Genomic DNA, 7,014 nt, shown 5'->3' with positions numbered 1-7,014 from the left:
GCTCTAAATATGCAAACTGTTACCAGTGCATTTCATTTCCTTCATCTTTACTCACTACTTAGCAGTACATGTTTTATTCTAAAAAAAGTCAGAAATTAAATAAAAAACAGATCACATGTGACTTTTTTCTTAGACATAATGAGACCCAAGTCTGTATCTTCCCCTGAAATGTTTGTGTGCGTGTACGCGAATACGTGCGTGTGTTATGACGTTTCACTACAAGATGGGGTCATAACCCATGTACTTTCTTTTTTTTATTTTAATTTTATTTTATTATGTTATGTTAGTCGCCATACAATCCATTATTAGTTTTTGATGGAGTCACCATGTATTTTCTAATCACACTTAATTTATGATATTACACAAGATTTTCCGTTGAAAGTATTGCAACTAAGATATATTATTGGAAAATCTGATCTAAATTTTCACTATTACAAAAAAAAGCAGAAAAGAAAAAAAAATAACTGGAACCATGGAGAAATGATACAACTAGGAAAGGAAATATTTCTGAAAAAACATTCATAGACCATTACATCATTCCCTCATGATTCTCCAAAATGACCATTACACAGAAACTCAGCAATTAAGAAATACTCATTTTTGACCAAATTCTCTCTTTCAACAAAATTGCCACGCTTGCTGCGTCCCTTCCAGACTTACTGCCTGATGGACGCACTGTTGTCCGCGGGGTCGCCTGAACACTCAGTATGCGTTGTTACCAACGGCATAAATACTCCCGACGGTCCGGGAACACCACGCCACGTGCGTGGCTGAGAAACACGCACTCCTTTCCCCTCTGTTTGTCTCCTTCTTCTACTGATGTGGCCTTGCCTCACGTGGCCCCGTGTTGCTGGGGGTGGCACTCTGTGCGGGCAGGAAGGGACGGAGGAGCCGGCGGGGAGGAGGGAGGGGCTCCAGCGAGGAAGGCAAGTGCCGCGTGGCTGGGCCCCGGCAGTGCCCGCGGGAGGCTGCTCTTCTACCCTGGGCCACGTGGCGAGGCCACGGGGCAAGGCCATGGGGCAAACAGCATGCATCTCACGCATCTCCCTCCACCTTCCATTTCCCTCAAGGATTTGGAAAAACTACTTTGAGCCACACATGTTAGTTTCTCGTGATTTAAATAAAAAACCCAAAGATGTCAAAGAACCAAGGTAGCACACTGCCCAGGGCCTCCTGTCCCCAGGGGGAGTTCCGGGTGGGTGAGACAGGTCTCTGGTTTGTAGACAGTGCTCTGCAAGTTTTGGTAAAACGAAACATTCTTCTGTAGTTGGACGCGAGCATTTGTACTGTTAGGAAGTGTGGACATCGTGGCAGAAGCCACTGGTGGGAATCCGTGCTGTTTCCCTGTGTGTGTGTTTTCTCATGTCAGTAAGGTTGCCGGTTGATGAGGCTTCCCTAAAGTGATTTTGGTCCCTTCCTGAAAAATTGTATTGAGACTTTCATTAGCCGAAGAGTATTTGGTTTTTAATAGTGTCTTTTTTTGTTTCCCTGTTAGCCCCTAGAGCTAATGCTGAAAGTGCCTCTAATAGACAGGTGAGTATTCTAGTTTGTATCTTAGCATTAATAATTTGCCGGTTTAATTATAGGCAATGAAAACTCAGTGTCTTGTAGAATTGGTAAGTAAAGTACCTTCCCAAAAAAGAAACCATCCAGGAGAAGCAACCTGTCATACATACACCCCTGTGAGACCAAGAAGAGTCTTGCAAAATTCCATCAAAATCATCAACTTGAAGATTTTGTCTTTTTTTTTTATACTATTTGAAATTTCAATCATTCTGTTATTTTTAGAAAAAATTTCAAGTCCTGTTGTTTTGTGGAAAATTTTTTTTAAAACAATTATCCAGGGATTTACAATTTATTTTTTATAATTTGTTAAGGAGATTGCAGGGACAGGAGATCCTCTGGGCATTCAGGTGAACATTTTCTTTTCATCTGGGGATCTTAATGAGACAAATCTTCTGCTCCAAAAGGGATTTCCAGTTTCCTGCCGTGTGTGTTTACAAACATATTTCTGTGTTTCTGACTCTCGTATCATTGCATGTGCAATTAAAATTGCTGTCTCTCCCCAGCACCCCATGCCACACCCATCCAAAGTCGAGAATGTTTTCCAGAGGGTAAACAGTGGTGGATGTGTTGCTCCCTCCCTCAAAGCCAAGGCAAAATCCTCCCTTCTTAGGACCACTCGCCAATTTGTACTTTATTTTGTCTGCACCTGTTTGATGTCGGGTCGACATTTCCTAAGGCGAGCCCTGTGTTTGTTGTAGGGTTTAAGTAGAGACCTCCAAAGCACACGTTGGATGTAATTTAAAACCATTTCATTAAGAACAATGTGTGATAGGGTTTTCTTTGTTTAGCACGTGTTTACAGTTTTAACTTTTAAATCCTACCACAAATCACTTACACTTTAGAACAGGGCAGGTCTGAAAGCCATTACCCCAGCTGAGGTGCCCGCAGGTGGTTGTCATTACGCGGTGGTGACGATCACCACCCGGGCTCTCGACCGTAAGTAAATGCTGTTCAAGACATGAACCTCCCTTGTCAGCTGTTTCCCAGAAAAAGGAGCCAGACAGTTTCTCCAGCTCTTTTTATGGTGTCTGGATGGATGGACTGACTTCCCAGCCGTTACTGTAACTGTGACCCCGGGATTCAGTCCCTCGCGAAAGCAGCTGTGGCTTGCCCGGGGTGTAATAATGGAGGCCGTGGATGTTTCTTTCTTTCTTTCTTTTTTTTTATGTCCGTTAGCCAGTGTATAGTCCATCACTAGTGTTCCGTGTCGGGCTCAACGATTCATTAGTTGCTGACACCCAGTGCTCATCACAACACGTGCCCTCCTTAATATGTGGATGTGTCTTTGAAGAGTCAAACATAGTACCAAGCACTGAAATCTTTCACTATATGAATAACCAGACAAGAAACGTTGAACAAGGGGAAGCTAGGAGGGCCCAGGAGCTGGTACTGATTCAGAGAGCGAGCTGTCTTTCTTGAGGTCTCTCTTTCCCGGCAGGACTCAGACGGGACCAGAGCAGTGCCCCCACGCTGACGTGGATGGGGGCTAAAATGTCAGCCCCATGTCCTCCAACTGTTCTTTTTTTCTTTTAAGATTTTATTTATTTATTTGACAGAGAGAGGTGAGAGACAGCATGAACTGGGGGGAGGGACAGAGGCAGAGGGAGAAGCAGACTCACCCCTGAACAGGGAGCCCTACATGGGGCTCGATCGCAGGACCCCAGGTCATGACCTGAGCGGAAGGCAGACATATAACCCACTGAGCCACCCAGCCGCCCCTCCTCCAACAGTTCTGATGTGCTTCCAGAACTTCCAGGAATATGCTGATGGCTTATCTTTATCCATAACAAATCAAAACAGAACTTCCCATTAGCTCCATGCAGGAGATATGCTCCTTTCTCTTCTGAGCACCTACTAGTATCTTTATCAGGGGAGGAGGGCAAGCCCAGAAGCCTCCTAAAAGTTTAAGTGTTATTTTAAATACTGAAGCAAAAGCAGGGATTAATTTATATCATAGGAATCGGTATACTTGGGAAAATAGATCTAGAAGATTGTAGATGGCTTTTCCTTTTCATTCCAAATTACTTTTAATTGGCAGTCAGGGTGCAGAATTCCAGTATTTAGCAAACTTTTCAAGTTGCATTTCTTCCTAGAGAGAGAGAGACTTGTAAATGGAACAGATGAAAAGAAAAATTAAAAATCAGTGATACCTTTGTCAAACTTGAAGCATAAATTAGATTACTAAGATTATTTTGTATAACAAATCCAAGGTGACGGGAGACTGCACAGAACATTTGATGTACTGAATCTATTTAAAATATTTAAAGCAAATGCTAATTTTCTCAGCCAGTATGTTTTTCCTGATATTCCTGATCACTGAGATGGAGGCAAGTGTTGGAAGTTAATGTTTGCATTGTGTTTTTATTAATCCTCACGCCCCAAATTATCAAACCAGCACTCTTTCTTTTTGTGTCTTTTTTAAAATATTGCTTTTGCCCTGTTGACAACAGGTAGGCTTATGTCATCCCCAGAAGGCAAGCCTCGGTCTTCACAGATGCGGTGTGGAAACGTCCTAATGATGTCTCTGTTTCTTTCTTTTTTTTCAGCCAAGGAAGCAAGGATAGCGGCTCACACATCCAAGGCGGTCCTGGACATGTGGGAGACTCCCTCACCAAAAACCAATTAAAAAAAACAAAAAACAAAAACACATAGTCTTTGCACTTTGTACTTTAAATGTAAATTCACTTTGTAGAAATGAGATATTTAAACAGACTGCTTTAATCTGTGAAATGGAAGGGCTTCAGAAAACTAATCACATACAATGTATGTGTCCTCTTTTGACCTTGGAAATCAGCACTTGGTGGAGATGTGTTTTGAATGGCTTTAAGCTTAATTTCTGTATCCTACACATGTTGACATAGTAGAACTCTTAGCCACAGGCCCCGTGGTCCCAACCCTGTGCCTTCCTCCCCACCCAGGGCAGTCACACCTAGTCACGCCACGTTCGCTCCCCTTTGAGATCCGCTGTGCCCGCGGCATTTTTGAATCTACGTCGGAAGCTTCCATCGAAGTTTGCCACCTGTTGCGGTCCTCATCATGACGCTAACAAGTGCATGGGTTTGTTTGTTTCTTGGGATTTTGTGTTAGTGTGTTTTGTTTTGCTGTCCAGAGATCTTGTTCACGCCATGAGTCACCACTAAGCCATCTGGTAACTGGTAGGAAAGCCATCTTTCCTGGTAGGAAAGACCATTTGTCCACCTATCTTTGATGTGCAGCTTTTCTTTTCCAAGCTTCTGTTTGAGCTCTGGCCTGGGCTCGGATTAATCATGCCGTAAAGTTCTAGAGAATTACCCCGGCTGTCCAGAGGCAGCGTAAGCAGGCAGTAGATTTAGTCCTTGTCTGCCCTGCTTCTTCTCTTACACGTGACCATTACCCGTCCTACCCTGGTCCACTCTGGGGCCCACTGGAAGGTCAAACGATCCCCTGAACCAATTTGGGATATCCTCCTTAGAGAAGGCTCAGCCCGCATAAGCTGTGCGCTGGACGCTGGTCTTGGCGGCCGAGGACAAGTGCCTGCAGGCCCCAAGCTCCCTTCTCTCCCGGCCTCAGGAAATTTCGCCCGAGTGGTGCTTGTGAGAACAGGGTCGGAGCTGACTGCCCACGCTGTGAGCAGCAGGACTGGCCTGTAGGCACAACCAGTGGGCACCAGCGAGCGCCCCCTGGCTCGATGGAGCCATTTGGAGGGCGGTCCGAGGGCTGTGTGGGCCAAGTAGTGATGCTATTTCAGCTCCAGCTTTTGGTTGGAAAAATAACCTTCATGGCCCCAAATTCCCTAACACACGTCATGTAAAATGATCTCTGTGCATATGCATGAAGATATTTTATGAGGCTTCTTACTTATTTAAACTGTGCGAAAGTAAAGCCCGAAACCTTGGAGCCACAAAACCAGCTTAAGTGTGTGTTATCATTGTTTAAGCAACAGTTATGATCCTAAATTTACTGGACAATCCTTTATATTTCTGAACTTTGAATTTAATCATTTTTCTTAGATTCAAATAAAATATGCTATCAAAACTCTGCTTACTGTTTTCTTTCCAGCAAAAGACAGCCTCTTAGAATTGCTGAATCTTCAAGCTGTCTACGTCACGAGGCAAAGGGCTGGAGTGAGTGAATCCTGGCTCTGCTCCTCGGCTGTGTGACTTGGGACAAGCCACTTCCACTTCCTGTGCTTTAGTCCTGCTCCGTAAAACAGGGAGGGTGGTGGCAGGCACCTCTGGGTGAGGATTATGCGAGTGGGTTTGTGCCGTGCTGAGGGCTTGGCACACAGGGTGTATTTTGGGGCCCTGTCATGGGAAGCAGTCCCTCACTCACTCACCGAGTACTGACTGAGCACTGACTACTGACCGAGTACTGACTCACTCACCTCCTACTGCCAGGTGCTACGGCAGACGGCAGACGGCAGACGACATAAGGAACAAAGAAGGTCCTTATTCAGAGCTATTGCTACTCACGCAGTCCCACAACCAGAAACCTGACGGCTGTCAGCCCTCCCTTTCTGTCCAGTCCCGGTGTCCAGTCCTAGGCCAGGCTTTTACGTTTTCGTTGGACCATTGCAGGAGCGTCTTAAGCAGTCATGCTTCCTTTAGAATTCTCTCCTCCCTTCTGATAAGTTTTTACTCTTGCACATTTTTCTCTACTCAGAAAAGACTCATCTTTTAAAACTCAATCTTAGCAAGTGAGTTGTGCAGTAAAGACCACACTGGGAATGGAGCTAGGGGAAACACAGCCCTCGGGAAATGCCTGTGGATGGGGTGGGGCCTGGACCAGGTTCTGGAGCAGGGAGGCGAGGATAAGGGGTTTATGGGAGCTGAAAGAGCTCAAATAAAGGCAGACAAGCAGGAGAGTCAAGGTGGGCCCAGAAGATAGTGAGCCAGTGAGTGTGGGCTGGAGCAGATGGTTCTTATTGTAGAGCATAAAGATTTCAAAATCTAAAACAGAAATCTCTTTCCTTTACAGACCTAGTGTGGCTGCTTTTAGCGATAGATGCCTCCCTCCCCAGCTCTGCTCATGTTTAAAAATGGTCTCCTGCATCCTTGTCAAAAACTTCCAAGTTAGAGATTTTTTAGAAGTGTACTGACCGACTTACAAATCAGGCCTATGAATGTTACACCTGGAATTTTTTAAAGTTATCAGGTGAAAGGCATCATCTTTTTTTTAATCAATGTGCAGAAATGACTGACATAATCATAAACTGCCAAGGGGACAGAGACATCATGCAAGCAACAAAGCTGCCCCAGAATGTACGAATGGGGCCTTATGGTGGTGATGGTGGTGATGCTGGTGATGATGATGCTGGTGATGATGATGATGGTGATGATGATGATGGTGATGATGGTGATGATGATGATGGTGATGATGATGGTGATGATGATGATGATGGTGATGATGGTGATGGTGATGATGATGATGATGGTGATGATGGTGATGGTGATGATGATGGTGATGATG

General features: G+C 44.7%; 1 long non-coding RNA gene across 1 annotated transcript; it reads left to right on the top strand.

Annotated features, from left to right (window-relative positions):
* The first annotated feature begins 985 nt into the window (after window positions 1-985).
* On the top strand, window positions 986-5,580 carry LOC145718136 (uncharacterized). Its single transcript, XR_014141602.1, has 2 exons — window positions 986-1,533; window positions 4,113-5,580. It is a non-coding gene; the product is annotated as an uncharacterized LOC145718136 (long non-coding RNA).
* The last annotated feature ends 1,434 nt before the right edge of the window (window positions 5,581-7,014 follow it).

This window comes from Leptonychotes weddellii, unplaced genomic scaffold (assembly GCF_054177405.1).
Source record: "Leptonychotes weddellii isolate Sample4059 unplaced genomic scaffold, ASM5417740v2 HiC_scaffold_11111, whole genome shotgun sequence".
Lineage (NCBI taxonomy): Eukaryota > Metazoa > Chordata > Mammalia > Carnivora > Phocidae > Leptonychotes > Leptonychotes weddellii.
This window is presented reverse-complemented; position numbering and strand designations above follow the sequence as displayed.